Below are 18,571 nucleotides of genomic sequence, written 5' to 3'. Positions count from 1 at the left end.
TTTATTGGGGTATAGCGCGCTCCCGCGTATAGCGCGCACCTCTAAAGTTGGTCAGAAATTCCTGTGGAAAAAAGGATTTTGTACTTACAGTTTTGGTGTCTTGCGCGGCGGCCTCGTCGGGTCCGGCGTCCGTCTGCGGCTTCGGGTGTCCTCTTCGTCGGGTCCGGTGTCCTTCTGCGGCGTCCTCCTCGCTCGTTTCCCGCTTTCCCGCGCCGAGTTTGAATACTGCGCCGGCATATACCGAGAGCTCACGTCCTGTACGTCCAGGACGTGAGTGCGGGAGTAGCCGAGACTGCCCGACTATACACGAGTGTACTGCGCTCGGTATATGCCGGCGCAGTATTCAAACTCGGCGCGGGAAAGCGGGTATCGGTGTATATCGCGCACCCACGATTTTGCCCTGATTTTCAGGGCAAAAAAGTGCGCGGTATACACCGATAAATACGGTATGTAAGGTCTTTTAGAATTCTACTAATAATGAGTGAAATAACACTGGCTCTGAAACTCTTAACCCCTTACAATCATATGTAACAGTTAAGTAAGGACACTAGCTTTAGAACCTTAACCTCTTGACGACCGAGGACGTCCCTGGGACCGCTTTGTGCGGGGATATCTGAATGATGGGTGCAGCTACAGGCATCATTCAGATATCGCCGTCTTCAGCCGCCGATTCTCTGCACCATAAGAACGATCAAAGTGGCGGTTCCGCCGCTTGATCGTTCTTAGAGGCAGCGGGATTGGACGTCCCCCCCTCCCGCCGCCATCCGGTGCTTCTCCGGGCTCTCCCGTGCCATCGGGGGCCCGGAGAGCGAATCGGTCAGCGTTGCTGGAAAGCATAGAGATGACTAGTGATGACGTCACGCCCGGTCCCGAAAGTAAACAAAGCCGCAATCGCGGCTGTCGGCATGTGATCGGTGATTTTTTTTCCACCGATTTCATGCTTGAAGGCCTGGAGGAGAGATGTGGAGTCTTATTGACTCCACATCTTATAAAGAGGACCTGTCACACCGATTCCTATTACAAGGGATGTTTACATTCCTTGTAATAGGAAAAAAAGTGATCAAAAAAAAAATGTAAAAAAAAATTAGGTAAAATAAAAATAAAATAAAACATATTTTTTTTCAAAACGCCCCTGTCCCCGTTATCTCGCGCGAAGAAGCGAACATGCAGGTCCTGCCCACATATGTAAACACCGTTCAAACCCCACATGTGAGGTATCGTTGCGTGCGCTAGAGCGCGTGCAACAATTCTAGCACTAGACCTCATCTGAAACTCGAAAATAGTAACCTGTAGAAAATGTTAAAGCGTCACCTATGGAGATTTTTAAGTACGAAAGTTTGGCGCCATTCCATGAGTGTGCGCAATTTTAAAGCGTGACATGTTAGGTATCTATTTACGCGGCGTAACATCCTCTTTCACATTGTACAAAAAATGTGGCTAACTTTACTGTTTTGTTATTTTTTAATTCATGAAACCGTTTTTTTTTTCCCAAAAAAAGGCGTTTGAAAAATTATTGCGCAAATACCGTGCGAGAAAAAAAGTTGCAATGACCGCCATTTTATTCCCTAGGGTGTCTGCTAAAAAAAATATATATATATATAATGTTTGGGGGCTCTGATTAATTCTCTAGCAAAAAAATTGTGATTTTTACATGAAGGAGAGAAGTGCCAAAATTGGCCCGGTGGTAAAGTGGTTAAACCCTTACACTGTAAAAACTGTAAAAAGCACTGTATAAAACGCTCCAAAAACGCCCCTGCTCATTGAAATGAATGGATTAGAAAGCAATACAAAACGGTTGTTTTTTGGATATTTTTAAGGTCACGTGAGCTAAAAAAAAACCAAAAAAAAACCCTGCTAGCGCCCAAAAAGCTCCGCCAAAACACTGCAAAAACTACCGCAGTTTTAGCACGGCTTCAGTGTTAAAGGGGTCTAATGCTGTAAAGCACAATATGCATTTTTAGCACATTTTGAACCGCTTGCCGACCGCCGCACAAACTTATACGTCGGCAGAATGGCATGGCTGCGCAAATGGACGTACGGTATATATACGTCCCCTTTAAATTGCTGTCGGCGATGCGTTCTCCGTAACCGTGCCCGTGGACTCGATGTCCGCCGGTGTCCTGCGATCGGGTCACAGAGCTAAAGAACGGGGAGATGTCAGTGTAAACACATCTCCCCGTTCTTCCTATGCTGGCCATACACTATACGAAAATTCAGTTAAAATTTGGTCGTTCAGACAGTTCTTTCGTTTTTCGAACAGTTAATGGGCACAAAATCGATAATCGTTGGGACGTTTTTGAGCCGAAAAAACGAAGGACACATTTGGAAATTTTCTGCCGAACGGACGATAAATCGAAAGGTTAATGTGTTTCCCGTCCAAACTTTCTGCACTAGGTATATGTAAAAAAAACGAACCAAATGTTTTTTATTTAGGCCCACTAAACGATTTATCGGTCATTACATGATGGCGCCATCGTTTGCGCTCACGACCGAACGTTCGTTTTTCGAAAGTTCGTTCGGACTATTTTTCGTGGAGTGTATGGGCAGAATTAGTGACACATCACTGTCATCGGCCCCCTAACAGTTAGAAGCACTCCCTAGGTCCCACTTAACCCCTTCAGCGTCCCCATACAGGTTAACCCCTTCACTGCCAGTGTCATTTTTACAGTAATCAGTGCATTTTTGTAGCACTGATCGCTGTAAAAACGACAATGGTCCCAAAAATGTGTCAAAAGTGTCGGATGTGTCCACCATAATGTCGCAATCACGATAAAAAACACTGAACCGCTGATCGCCAGCCAAAGGGTATTATGGAATGCCCACTTAACTTTGGTAGAACTCTCCAAGGACAACTTCTTCTATACTATGTACACATATCTCAGCTTCCTCCAGCACAACACTTGCTTGAAGCACAACTCCTCCCAAGACCAGCTGGCACACTGTTAGGTGATCTGACAATAGGTCTCAGTCATCTTTCAGCAAATGCCCTTTACAGACAGGGACCACAGGCCCCTTTGTATAGCAAAATCCTAGTGCCCAGCTGTCTTCCTGTGGCTACTGATCCCAGCACCACCTCTTCAAGCACTGCCAGCCCATCTGGCTGCAGCTGCCCCCTTCTCCAGCCCTCCTGGGTAATCTTCCACAGTCCTCCCGGACTGACTCTGCATTCATCTCAGACTGCCCCTAATGCCGCGTACGCGCGATCGTTTTTCGTTTTCAAACATGCTGCATTTTTTAACGTTGTTTTTAAAAATTTCGTTTTTCGGGTTGTAAAAAATTATCGTGTGTGGGCTAAAACAACGTTTTAAACCCGTGCATGCCCAGAAGCAAGTTATAAGACGGGAGCGCTCGTTCTGGTAAAACTACCGTTCATAATGGAGTAAGCACATTCATCACGCTGTAACAGACAAAAAAGCGCAAATCGTCTTTTACTAACACGGAATCAGCTAAAGCAGCCCAAAGGCGAATAGAACTTCCCCTTTAGAGTGCCGTCGTACGCGTTGTACGTCACCGCACTTTGTTCATCATTTTTCAAAAATGATGGTGTGTGGGCAACGTCGTTTTTAATGATGAAGTTGGAAAAACTTCGTTTTTTGGACATGCTGAAAAACGATCGTGTGTACGCGGCATTAGTCCTCCCTGGGTGTAACACTCACCAGCCCACCTGGCGGTCTTCTCCTTGGAGATCTCCTGGATGTGCTCACTGGCTCCTGCTGTCCTCACACCTGCTCCTGTGCCACAGTTTTTTTCCTCCTTGGGTTTTCAGAAGATCCCTCCTTCACCCAAGCTCCCAGACCCGAGGTCACCCCCCCCCCACACTAAGGAGTTATCCTCAAGGGCCCACCGACAACCTCCTAGCACTCCATCTCCAACTTCCACCCGAACTCTTCTGCCCAGCTGGGCTGACCCAGAGTACTCGAGGGAGCCTACCCCCTGCCAACACATCTGTTGGGGATTGGTCATGGTCCTCATAAATACTCCAGGCAGCTCTTTCTAGCATCCCTTCCATTCTTCTTTTTTCAGCAAGTTACAGAAATAGGAGGAGGCACCAGAGATGCTGCATAATGAGTCATACCAGCCCTCCCTGGATCACTCACCCGACCCAGATTAAGCACAGGCTTGGCTGCCAGCCAAGCCAAACCATTTTACCTACTCTTACAATAAAAAAACTAACACTACCTATTTTAGGACACTAGAGGGTGTTACACAGGGGTGATCAGTGGTAAAAATTCCCCCTATTTTGGTGGTCTGTGGGAAGAATGCCTCTTGCATTGGTGGTCAGTGGTGAGAATGCTCCTTACATTGGTGGTCAGTGTGAAGAATGTTCCTTACATTGGTGATCAGTGGGAAGAATGTCCCTTACATTGGTGATCAGTGGGAAGAATGTTCCTTACATTGGTGATCAGTGGGAAGAATGTTCCTTACATTGGTGATCAGTGGGAAGAAGGAGGAGGACACACCCTAGGAGCTCTCTGAGAGAACCAACCCTTTTCAAGCCTGGGCCTTGCCTGCTAGCTTGGCCCAGGAATAATGCCTGATCCTGGGGGAGGCCCCGGGACGGATCCCCCTGATGATACGGGGCCTAGTGAGGAGGAGGTGGAGGATCTGTCTGTAGGTCCAGGCCCTGCTGTGGATGCGAATGTCTTCAGTCAGAAGAGCATTGATCGTTTTAGGGCGATTGGAAGAGCTGAAGAAAAACTTAACATTTTGAAGGCTGAACACAAATCTTTCAAAATCAAGTACTTCCAGGCCTGGAGTAAAAATCGTTTGGCCATGAAGCCTGAGTTGCAGGAATTGGAGGAAAAGGTAAAGGAACAATCTTTATTATTGGAAAAGCTGAAAGATAAAAGTGGAGAAAAGTTTGATAATGAGAGGAGATTTACCAGCCAGACAGCAAGTTCCAGGGACCAGCCTCAGATAATGGATGACCCGGGTCCATCTGCCTCTGCACCTCTCCCTCCATGTCAGGGCTTGGAATCGCCGACGGCAACCAGCCAGGGTTTTGAGAGTGAGCATGGCACCCTGAAATGTATCCAGGAGATGGAGTCACCCCTGAGAGCAAACAAGCCTGCTAATACAGAAGTCCCTGAAGCCAAGCCAGTACAGGTGGAGAAATGTCAGCACACCTCACTGTCTTCCAACATGTCTGCCCAACCTGCTGTGGTGGACGGTGTCCTGACTAAGGAGCAGAAAGGGAAGGCCTTGTGCAGAGCGCTGCCTGGAGTTTCTGCTGGAACCTGTAGTTCCTCTGTACAAGGTATGCCTGTTACCAGCAATGAGATTGCCTCACCTGAGCCTCCCTGTGGTGGGGGAGGGGATCAGCATATTGCACCATGTGCAGTGGAAGAAGCAATGGAGGTTTCACCTGTTGCAGTGTCAGACCAGCCTGCACTATCCTCTGATGACAACCCTGTCCTGACAGAAGAGAACCGACCAGCTGAAGCTTCTACAAGCACAGCAGTGGGAACTGACACTGCTGGGAAGACTGCAGGAACTGTGAATATTCCAGCAAGTTCTAAGAATGACAGTAATGATAAAACAATGGATGTGGTGGGTGGTGAAGGGGTTAATACTGCTGGGAAAAATCAAAATGACATTCCTCCCCTTGCTCAGCAGAGGAAAGACTCACCGATTGTTCAGACCAAATCTGTGCAATCGATATCTGCTGCAAATGTGTCAGATGGTTCAAAACAAACCAATGTTTTATCTGCTGGGAGCTACGCATCAGTTTTGGGGAATCGCACCAAGGAGGGTGGGGGGAATGGTGCAAATGTTGGTGGTCACAATTTGGGGGGGTTTAGTGGTGGGATGGTTGGTGGGTATAAGCGGAGAAATGTGGTCCAGCTGAAGTGGGAGGGGGAGGGGACCCCACCAGTAAGGGGGAGGGTGGCAGAGTTGATCCTGGAAATGGGGTTCAAAGTCGCAGACATTTTTGCTTTGATTTGTCCGTTGGGAGTTGGGAATTTGATTTGTCCTTTGTAAAGCCTGAGGGTCTGGATTTATTTTGGGAACGTTTTAGGGGGCGCAGGGACCTTCCGCAGTGGAATGGTTGGATGCCAAAGGTGGTTTCCAGGCAGCCTCTAATAATAAATCAGTGACGATCCTCGTGCGTAACGAATCCATCCCAGAGGCTGATTTGGTAGTATGGTTACGCCGATATGGCGAAGTCCTCGCTCCACTGCGGAAGGTCCTTGATCAGCATGGGATATGGACAGGGGCCTGGACAGTGTCACTAAAATTGGGGGTGCAGGGAAATGTTGTTCAACATCTGCCCTGTTCAGCCTTTCTGGGGAGGGACAGGCTGACTATTTTTTACCAGGGTCAGCCTAAGGTGTGCAATAAATGTGGTGACAAGGGCCATTTTGCCTCCACCTGCACCCGCAAGAAATGTTCTTTGTGCCAGGAGCTTGGCCATTTGGCTAAAGACTGTACTGACATTCGGTGCAATTTGTGCCAAAAACTTGGTCACCCCTACAGTCAATGCCCGGAGGCATTACATAACCTGCCAGGGTTGGAGGCTGAGCTGCAGAGGCTGGATAAGGAGGATGAGGCCACTGAAACTGTTGTTGTTCCTCCTGTGTCTGTGACATCTGTTTCTGTTCCCCCTAGTGATGTGGTCCCTGAGTCTGTCCCTTCTGTGTCTGTGACATCTGTTTCTGTTCCCCCTGGTGATGTGGTCCCTGAGTCTGTCCCTCCTGTGTCTGTGACATCTGTTTCTGTTCCCCTTAGTGATGTGGTCCCTGAGTCTGTCCCTTCTGTGTCTGTGACATCTGTTTCTGTTCCCCCTAGAGATGTGGTCCCTAAATCTGTCCCTCCTGTCCCTAATCCATCTATTCGTAGATCCTCCAGACTGGCGGAGGCTGCTGGGGGGGCAGGTTTAGCGGATCTTCCCACTCAGCCTCCAGTCCCTGCCCCTCGGCAGCGCAAGCGTGGTCAGGGGAATGTGGGGGTGCTGGATGGGGGTGGGGCTGATGGAAGGGTGTCCGTACCCCATGTTTCACATTCCATTGATGGGGATTCGGATGAGGAGGGGTGGGAGAAGATTAGGAGGAGGAAGAAAATGAAGAGAAAGACAAGAAAACCGGTCGTCTCTTCCTCAGAGTCGGATCCAGGAGGGGTTCCCCTTGGTAACACCTTTAATGTGTTGTCAGGTGAAAAGATGTCTTTGTCTTCTTCTTTTTCATCTATGGATGAGTCACGTTGTTTGAAGAGAGCGGTTTCTGGTGATGAGAGTGTGGTGAAGGTCAAGAAACGACTACCCCAATCATCCTGATGGCAGTTCCCCCTCCGATAAAGGTGGCGACCATTAATGTCGCCAGCATTAAATCTGCAAGAGCTCGTGATATGGCCTTATTTTTGCTCAGCGAGTTTGATGCCGAGATTTTATTTTTGCAAGAGACCTGGCTCCATACTTTGGCCGATGTCCACCTGGCAAAAGGGGAGTGGAGATGCGGTCCCTCCTTTTGGTCTCTTGCGGCTGAGCCCTGCAGCGGAGTTGCGGTACTTTTTGAAACCGATATGGTAACGCGCCGGCGGGTAATTGAGGTAGAAATAGGTGGATGCATGGTGTTGGACGTTTCTTAGAAGGGCTGCATGCATAATGGGTGCGGGTTTGTTTCTTGACCTTGCAGGTTTGTCTGGTGTAGTGGTGTGAGTTTGTATTAAGATTTACTTTCCTGGTGATTACATGATTTTTGCTTTGCTGTAAAGTCTTTTGTTTGAGAGCAGATTTGCTATATTTATTTTCAATTATGTAAATATGTGTATATTTATGTATATCTTATAGTGATTTTATGCTTTTTGTTTGCAAGACTTTTAATAAACAAAATTGGGAAGAATGGTTCTTACATTGGTGATCAGTGAGAAGAATGTTCCTTACATTGGTGATCAGTGAGAAGAATGTCCCTTACATTGGTGATCAGTGAGAAGAATGCGCCTTACATTGGTGATCAGTGAGAAGAATGTTCCTTACATTGGTGATCAGTGGGAAGAATGTTCCTTACATTGGTGATCAGTGAGAAGAATGTCCCTTACATTGGTGATCAGTGAGAAGAATGTCCCTTACATTGGTGATCAGTGGGAAGAATGGTTCTTACATTGGTGATCAGTGGGAAGAATGTTCCTTACATTGGTGATCAGTGAGAAGAATGTCCCTTACATTGGTGATCAGTGGGAAGAATGTTCCTTACATTGGTGATCAGTGGGAAGAATGGTTCTTACATTGGTGATCAGTGGGAAGAATGTTCCTTACATTGGTGATCAGTGGGAAGAATGTTCCTTACATTGGTGATCAGTGAGAAGAATGTCCCTTACTTTGGTGATCAGTGGGAAGAATGCTCCTTACATTGGTGATCAGTGGGAAGAATGTTCCTTACATTGGTGATCAGTGGGAAGAATGTTCCTTACATTGGTGATCAGTGAGAAGAATGTCCCTTACATTGGTGATCAGTGGGAAGAATGTCCCTTACATTGGTGATCAGTGGGAAGAATGTTCCTTACATTGGTGATCAGTGGGAAGAATGGTTCTTACATTGGTGATCAGTGGGAAGAATGGTTCTTACATTGGTGATCAGTGGGAAGAATGTTCCTTACATTGGTGATCAGTGGGAAGAATGTTCCTTACATTGGTGATCAGTGAGAAGAATGTCCCTTACATTGGTGATCAGTGGGAAGAATGGTTCTTACATTGGTGATCAGTGGGAAGAATGTTCCTTACATTGGTGATCAGTGGGAAGAATGGTTCTTACATTGGTGATCAGTGGGAAGAATGTTCCTTACATTGGTGATCAGTGAGAAGAATGTTCCTTACATTGGTGATCAGTGGGAAGAATGTTCCTTACATTGGTGATCAGTGAGAAGAATTTTCCTTACATTAGTGATCAGTGAGAAGAATGTTCCTTACATTGGTGATCAGTGAGAAGAATGCTCCTTACATTGGTGATCAGTGGGAAGAATGTTCCTTACATTGGTGATCAGTGAGAAGAATGTCCCTTACATTGGTGATCAGTGGGAAGAATGTCCTTACATTGGTGATCAGTGGGAAGAATGTTCCTTACATTGGTGATCAGTGAGAAGAATGTTCCTTACATTGGTGATCAGTGGGAAGAATGTTCCTTACATTGGTGATCAGTGGGAAGAATGTTCCTTACATTGGTGATCAGTGAGAAGAATTTTCCTTACATTAGTGATCAGTGAGAAGAATGCTCCTTACATTGGTGATCAGTGGCAAGAATGTTCCTTACATTGGTGATCAGTGAGAAGAATGTTCCTTACATTGGTGATCAGTGGGAAGAATGGTTCTTACATTGGTGATCAGTGGGAAGAATGTCCCTTACATTGGTGGTCAGTGGGAAGAATGTCCCTTACATTGGTGATCAGTGGGAAGAATGCTCCTTACATTGGTGGTCAGTGGGAAGAATGTCCCTTACATTGGTGGTCAGTGGGAAGAATGTCCCTTACATTGGTGATCAGTGGGAAGAATGTCCCTTACATTGGTGATCAGTGGGAAGAATGTTCCTTACATTGGTGATCAGTGGGAAGAATGGTTCTTACATTGGTGATCAGTGAGAAGAATGTCCCTTACATTGGTGATCAGTGGGAAGAATGTCCCTTACATTGGTGATCAGTGGGAAGAATGCTCCTTACATTGGTGATCAGTGGGAAGAATGCTCCTTACATTGGTGATCAGTGGGAAGAATGCTCCTTACATTGGTGATCAGTGGGAAGAATGTTCCTTACATTGGTGATCAGTGGGAAGAATGCTCCTTACATTGGTGATCAGTGGGAAGAATGTCCCTTACATTGGTGATCAGTGGGAAGAATGTTCCTTACATTGGTGATCAGTGAGAAGAATGTTCCTTACATTGGTGATCAGTGGGAAGAATGTTCCTTACATTGGTGATCAGTGGGAAGAATGTTCCTTACATTGGTGATCAGTGGGAAGAATGTCCCTTACATTGGTGATCAGTGGGAAGAATGTCCCTTATATTGGTGATCAGTGAGAAGAATGTTCCTTACATTGGTGATCAGTGGGAAGAATGCTCCTTACATTGGTGATCAGTGGGAAGAATGCTCCTTACATTGGTGATCAGTGGGAAGAATGCTCCTTACATTGGTGGTCAGTGGAAAGAATGTTCCTTACATTGGTGATCAGTGGAAAGAATGTTCCTTACATTGGTGATCAGTGAGAAGAATGTTCCTTACATTGGTGATCAGTGGGAAGAATGTTCCTTACATTGGTGATCAGTGGGAAGAATGCTCCTTACATTGGTGATCAGTGGGAAGAATGCACCTTACATTGGTGGTCAGTGGTGAGAATGCTCCTTACATTGGTGGTCAGTGGTGAGAATGCTCCTTACATTGGTGGTCAGTGGTGAGAATGCTCCTTACATTGGTGGTCAGTGGTGAAAATGGTCCTTACATTGGTGGTCAGTGGTGAGAATGCTCCTTACATTGGTGATCAGTGGTGAGAATGCTCCTTGCATTGGTGGTCAGTGGGAAGAATGTTCCTTACATTGGTGGTCAGTGGTGAGAATGCTCCTTACACTGGTTGCCAGTGGGAAGAATGCTTCGGTCACCGGTGAGAATGCTCCTTACATGATGGATCAATGGGAAAAACATCCCTTATTTTGGTCTCTGGGAAGGCAGACCCTTCATTTGGTGGTCAGTGGGAATGCCACACTTACAGGTAGCTACAAAAGTGGTATTGTCCCTGAAGCTATGCAGAAACCATCAAATGGGAGGTCAGTCAGCCACAGCTCAAGGAACCCCTAGCAATCTCTGGAGGAACCCTAGGGTTCTATGAAACAATGGTTGAGAATGGTTGGACTAAGACATTTTTAAAGGAGAAGTATGTCCAAAGCTCACTTGGCTGTACTTCTCCTATGGATCACAGGAGTGCAGTTTGTTCTGCACTCCTGTGACCTGTTTTCAGCAGACAGCAGATACCTGAACCGGCACCCGGCTCAGCCTCTCAGTGAGCCACTAATAGGCTGAGCCAGCCGTTCTTGCCCCCTCAACAGCCCAGTGCTCCGGTGAGCAGGGGGGGGGGGGGGGTAGAGCAGACAGCGGTGACTGACAGACAGTCACCAGCTCTCTGCTCAGGGAGCCCAAAGAACTGAGCGATCAGCAGTGTAAGGCCGCATACACACGATCAGTTAAAGCCAACTTGTTTTAAATTTAACCGATGGATTCCTAACCGATAGTTAAAAACCGATCGTTAGTAGGCACAACCATCGGTTAAAAATCCACGCATGCTCAGAATCAAGTCGACGCATGCTTGGAAGCATTGAACTTCGTTTTTTTCAGCACGTCGTCGTGTTTTACATCACCGCGTTCTGACACGATCGTTTTTTTAACCGATGGTGTGTAGGCGCGACGGACCATCAGTCAGCTTCATTGGTTAACCGATGAAAACGGTCCATCAGACCGTTCTCATCGGATGGACTGATCGTGTGTACAGGGCTTTAAAGTTGGTGGGGAACAGATGCATAAACCTAGGTAAGTATGATTCTGAGAGAAAAAAAAAACAAAGAGGTGGATTCAGGTAGGGGCACGCAAAACTGCGGCGGTGTAACGAATTACATTTACGTTACGCCTCCGCAAGTTTTACGGGCAAGTGCTTGATTCACAAAGCACTTGCCTGTAAAGTTGCGGCGGCGTAGCGTAAAAGGGGCCGGCGTAAGTGCGCGTAATTCAAATGATCCCGTAGGGGGCGTGGATCATTTAAATTAGGCGCGTTCCCGTGCCGAACGTACTGCGCATGCGCCGTCCCTAAAATTTCCCAACGTGCATTGCGGTAATTGACGTCGCAAGGACGTCATTGGTATCGACGTGAACGTAAATGGCGTCCAGCGCCATTCACGGACGACTTACGCAAACGATGTAACATTTTCAAATCGCGACGCGGGAACGATGTCCATACTTAACATAGGCTGCGCCTCCTAATAGCAGGAGCAGCCTTACGCCGAAAACGACGTACGCAAACGACGTAAAAAACTACCGCCGGGCGCGCGTACGTTCGTGAATCGGCGTAAGTATGCAATTTGCATACTCTACGCTGACATCTATGGGAGCGCCACCTAGCGGCCAGCGTGAGAATGCACCCTAAGATACGACGGCGTAAGAGACTTATGCCAGTCGTATCTTAGGCTAAAGTCGGCGTATCTAGCTTTCTGAATACAGAAAGTAGATACGCCGGCGCTACTTAGCAATTACGCTGCGTATCTATGGATACGCCGGCGTAATTGCTCTCTGAATCTACCCCAAAAACGTATTTTTGAGGTCCTGATAAATTATATTTCCGATCAACCTTTTCAGCCATGATGATGATGGTGGGGGGGGGGGCTTGCAATGAGGGGCTGATGATGTAATGATGAAGGTGGGGGGGGGCTTTCAAAGGTGAGGGGGGGGTTGCAATGAGGGGCTGATGATGGTGAGGGGGGCTTGCAAAAGTGAGGGGGGGTTGCAATGAGGGGCTGATGATGTAATGATGATTGGGGGGGGCTTGCAATGATCTTGATCGGCTTGCAATTAATGATTGTGAGGGGGGGGCTTGCAATGAGGGGCTTACAATGATGATAACGAGGGGGGCTTGCAATGAGGGGAGGATGATGATGTAATGATGATGGTGAGGTGGGGGGGGGGGGGGGGCTTGCAATGATCATGATCGGTTTGCAAAAAAATGATTTTGAGGGGGGGGGGGGGGCTTGCAATGAGGGGCTTATAATGATGAAGGGGGAGGGTTGCAATGATCGTGAGGGACTTGCAATGGTGAGGGGGCTTGAAATGATGGCTTGAATTTGAAATGGTGGTGAGGGGGGCTTGTAATGATGGCTTGAAATGACGGTGAGGGTGGGCTCGAAATAACATATGTGCAGTGTGCATAGGAAATTGTTCATATTTTTTTTTATAGTCCGGCCCTCTAACGGTCTGAGGGACAGTGAACCGGCCCCTGTTTAAAAAGTTTGAGGACCCCTGGGCCCTGGCTTAGGAGGTGTGCTAGCATGGCAGCTCTCAGAGTTCTGATGGGCACAGACCTGCCGTATAATACACATTATGACACCTTCCTCGTGCTGATTCAGGGATCCAGCGTGTCCTGGAGTTGTTCTTTAATAAATGTATTTTTAGCTTTGTTTTTCTTCTTTAGTCTATAGCTTCTACACGCTCCACCCTCTAAATAATGGAAGATAAAACGAAACTGACCGTTGTCCTGGATACGGCTGTACAAAATATCACACGCTATAGAGCTGGGAAAGAATCGTACTTCTACGGCTTTAAAATAAATCACAATAGACCATAATACCAAAGTATGAACAATTGAATTTGTAAGTCGAGTCATTTAAAACATAAAACAATCGTTTGGTAGATTTATTGATAATTCAAGATTGCACAATGTCTATCACGCAAATGCCCCGTACACACGTAAAAAAAAAAACAATGGCCCAGATTCAGGTAGCTTTGCCCATTTTTTACGTAAATTTCCTGCGCTACGCTTGATTCACGGAGCAGTAGCTCGTAATTTGCGTGGGCGCTCCGGAAAACTGCCCGGCGTAAGGGCGCGTAATTTAAATGATCCCGTAGGGGGCGTGGATGATTTAAATTGGGCGCGTTCCCGCACCGAGCGTAGTGCGCATGCTCCGTCGGGAAACTTTCCCAACGTGCATTGCGGCAAATGACGTCGCAAGGACGTCATTTGCTTCAAAGTGAATGGCGTCCAGCGCCATTCACGATTCACTTACGCAAACGACGTAAAATTTAAACTTCGCGACGCGGGAACGATGGGTATACGTAGCATTGGCTGCCCCTGCTATTAGCAGGAGCAGCCTTACGCAAAAAAACGACGTACGCAAACGACGTAAACTGCGTACGCAGGGCGCGCGTACGGTTGTGAATCGGCGTTAGTATGCAATTTGCATACTCTACGCTGACCACTACGGGAACGCCACCTAGCGGCCTGCGTAAGAATGCAGCCTAAGATATGACGGCATAAAAGCCTTATGCCAGGCATATCTTAGGCTGCAGTCGGCGTATCGAGGTTCCTGAATCAGGAGCATTCGATACGCCGGCGCAAGTAAGCAATTGCGCTGCGTAACTATGGTTACGCAGACGCAATTGCTCTCTGAATCTGGGCCAATGGTTTTCCCGACGGGTTTCCTCTCAAGCCTGCCTTGCATACACACTTAGGTAGATTCAGATAGAGTTTGGCCGGCTTATCGGTAGATAAGCCGACCTAACTCCGAATCTACGCCTACTTATGTTTAAGCGTATGCTCAAACAGAGATACACTTAAACATATCTAAGATAGGACGGCTTGCGCCATTCTATCTTAGCTTACAATTTTTCGGATGGCCGCTAGGTGGCGCTTTTATTGCGGCCGGCGTAGATTATGTAAATGAGCTTGTACGCCGATTCCCGAACGTACGCCAGCCCGCCGCAGTCGAATTACGCCGTTTCCGTAAGGCCTTAGGCGGCCTAAAGTTATTCCACCTATTAGGTGGAATAACAATGTTAAAGTATGGCCGCCATTCCCGCCGCGAGGTTCGAATTTTTTACGTCGTTTGCGTAAGTCGTCCGCGAATCGGGATTTACATTGTTTACGTCCGCGTCAAAATCAATAGGCCCGTACGGTGTACTTAACCGCAATGCGCACTGCATGCGCAGTTGCAAATAACGTCAAAAAACGTGAGGTCAAGCCTCATTACCATACAACACGCCCCCCTCCAACCAATTTGAATTAGGCGCCCTTACGCCCGCCGTGTTTATACTACGCCGCCCTAAGTAAGGAGGTAAGTGCTTTCAGAATCATGTACTTTCCTCTCTTACTTAAGGCGGCGTAGTGTAAACACGCTAGGCTACGCCGCCGCAACTTTGCACCGTTCTATGTGAATCTACCTAACAGTCACACAAAAGTCCGGTGAACTTTTGACTGCCAACAACGCACTACGACGACGAGCCGACAAAATGAAGTTCCAAGCATGCGTCAAATTGTTTCAGAGCATGCACGTTTTTTTTTTTTTTCGTCGGAAAAGCATACAGACGAACAGTTTTCCCGCTAGGATTTTTTCCTGACGGGAAAAAAAAACGATCCTGCTCTCTTTTTTTTTTCCGGGAGTTTTCCCGTCAGAAAAACTGTGATGGAGCATACACAGGGTTCGGAATTCCCGGCCAAAAGCTCTCATCGCAGTTTTTCCAATGGGAAAACCGGTCGTGTGTACGGGGCATCAGTACTCCGGGTACAATTCCTCCACCTTCTGGACCGGAGCTCACCGGATCAAATGGCCACCCAATTCTCCCATTGACACCAATGATAGGGCACTATTCCTCCCCATGATAGCAATGATGGAGCACTATTCCTCCCACTAGTACCAATGATGGGGCACTGTTCATCCCCATGATACCAATGACGGGGCACTATTCCTCCCACTGATACCAACAATGGGGCACTGTTCCTTCCAATGATGGGGTACTATTCCTCCCACTGATACCAATGATGGAGCACTATTCCTCTCACTAGTGCCAATGATGGGGTACTATTCCTCCCACTGATACCAATGATGGAGCACTATTCCTCTCACTAGTGCCAATGATGGGGCACTATTCCTCCCACTGATACCAATGACGGGGCACTATTCCTCCCACTGATACCAACAATGGGGCACTGTTCCTTCCAATGATGGGGTACTATTCCTCCCACTGATACCAATGATGGGGCACTATTTCTCCCACTGATACCATTGATGGGGCACTATTCCTCCCCCTGATACCAATGACGGGGCACGATTTCTCCCACTGATACCAACAATGGGGCACTGTTCCTTCCAATGATGGGGTACTATTCCTCCCACTGATACCAATGATGGGGCACTATTTCTCCCACTGATACCATTGATGGGGCACTATTCCTCCCCCTGATACCAATGATGGGGCACTATTTCTCCCACTGATACCATTGATGGGGCACTATTCCTCCCACTGATACCAGAGAGCTTGCTCAGGAATGGCAGCAGGCAGTTGTGAGTCCATCTGCACACACAGTGGCCCAGATTCAAGAAGCAATTGCGTCTGCGTAACCATAGTTACGCAGCGCAATTGCTTACTTGCGTCGGCGTTTCGAATGCTCCTGATTCAGGAACCTCGTTACGCCGACTGCAGCCTAAGATATGCGCGGCATAAGGCTCTTATGCCAGTCATATCGTAGGCTGCATTCTTACGATGGCCGCTAGGGGGCGTTCCCGTAGTGGTCAGCGTATAGTATGCAAATTGCATACTAACGCCGATTCACAACCCTACGCGAGCCCTGCGTACGCAGTTTACGTCGTTTGCGTACGTCGGGTTTCGCGTAAGGCTGCTCCTGCTATTAGCAGGGGCAGCCAATGCTACGTATACCCGTCGTTCCCGCGTCGCAAAGTTTAAATTTTACGTCGTTTGCGTAAGTGAATCGTGAATGGCGCTGGACGCCATTTAAGTTCACTTTGAAGCAAATGACGTCCTTGCGACGTCATTTGCCGCAATGCACGTCGGGAAAGTTTTCCCGACGGAGCATGCGCACTACGTTCGGCGCGGGAACGCGTCTAATTTAAATGATCCACGCCCCCTGCGGGATCATTTAAATTACGCGCCCTTACGCCGGGCATTTTTGAGGAGCGCCCACGCAAATTAAGTGGCTACTGCTTCGTGAATGAAGCGTAGCGCAATTAATTTGCGGGGGCGCAGGGCAAAAACGGGACGCTGCGCCTCCGTAGGAAGTGCGCAGCGGTACCTGAATCTGCCCCAGTGAGGAGAACACTTTTGGAGGATGGTCTGGTGTCAAAATGGGCAGCAAAGAAGTCACTCCAAGAAAAACATTAGGGGCAGACTTCTATTCTGCAAAAGGTCCAGGGATTGAACTGCTGAAGTCTGTGGGTGATGCCATTTTCCGCTTTCCGATTGTTTGTGGCATCTGGAGAAAACCTTGTCCATAGAAGAAAAGGTGAGCGCTACCATCAGTCCTGTGTCATGCCAACGGTAAAACATCCTGAGACCATTCGTGTGTGGGGGGGCTTCTCGGCCAAGGGCGTGGTGCGAATTGATGGCATAGTGACTGCATTTGATGGCATGGCACAGTGGTGATAATTGATGGCACAGTGACTGTGTTTGATGGCATGGCACAGTGGTGACAATTGATGGCACAGTGGCTGCGTTTGATGGCATGGCACAGTGGTGACAATTGATGGCACAGTGGCTGCGTTTGATGGCATGGCACAGTGACTGCGTTTGATGGCATGGCACAGTGGTGCGAATTGATGGCATAGTGACTGCATTTAATGGCATGGCACAGTGGTGACAATTGATGGCAAAGTGGTGACAATTGATGGGCACAGTGAGGCTGCAATTTTTTTCTTTTTTTTCGTTTGCACCCCCCAAAAAAATTTGAGCACCAGCCGCCACTGAATGTATACCACATCCACCGCCACCCCTCTGTCCAAGTATACCACGTCCACTGCCACCCCTCTGTCCAAGTATACCACGTCCACCGCCACCCCTCTGTCCAAGTATACCACGTTCACCGCCACCCCTCTGTCCAAGTATACCACGTCCACCGCCACCCCTCTGTCCAAGTATACCACGTCCACTGCCACCCCTCTGTCCAAGTATTCCATGTCCACCGCCACCCCTCTGTCCAAGTATACCACATCCACCGATACCCCTCTGTCCAAGTATACCACGTCCACCCCTCTGTCCAAGTATACCACGTCCACCGCCACCCCTCTGTCCACGTATACCACGTCCACCGCCACCCCTCTGTCCAAGTATACCACATCCACCGCCACCCCTCTGTCCAAGTATACCACGTCCACCGCCACCCCTCTGTCCAAGTATACCACGTCCACCGCCACCCCTCTGTCCAAGTATACCACATCCACCGCCACCCCTCTGTCCAAGTATACCACGTCCACCGCCACCCCTCTGTCCAAGTATACCACGTCCACCGCCACCCCTCTGTCCAAGTATACCACATCCACCGCCGCCCCTCTGTCCAAGTATACCACGTCCACCGCCGCCCCTCTGTCCAAGTATACCACGTCCACCACCACCCCTCTGTCCAAGGTTTTACTTACCTCTTCATAAAAAGAAATCAGGTTTGTCTGACAACTTCTGTCTTTCATGAATCCATGCTGTCTGCTGCATAAATCGTTTTTTTCCCAGCAAGAACTCCTCTATGTGGTATTTTATTAATCTCTCCAGTATCTTCCCAGTTATAGAAGTTAAACTAACAGGTCTTTAGTTACTTGGTAAAGACTTTGGCCCAGATTCACAAAGGAGATACGACGGCGTATCTCTGAGTCTGGGCGGTCGTATCTATGCGCCTTATTCCTAGAATCAGTTACGCATAGATTTCTATTAGATCCGACCGGCGTAAGTCTCTTACGCCGTCGGATTGTAACTGCATATTTACGCTGGCCGCTAGGGGCGTGTACGCTGATTTACGCCTAGAAATATGTAAATCAGCTAGATACGCGAATTCACGAACGTACGCCCGGCCGACGCAGTACAGATACGCCGTTTACGTTAGGCTTTTCCCGGCGTAAAG

Source organism: Rana temporaria, chromosome 9 (assembly GCF_905171775.1).
Source record: "Rana temporaria chromosome 9, aRanTem1.1, whole genome shotgun sequence".
Lineage (NCBI taxonomy): Eukaryota > Metazoa > Chordata > Amphibia > Anura > Ranidae > Rana > Rana temporaria.
Note: the sequence above shows the minus strand (reverse complement) of the source record.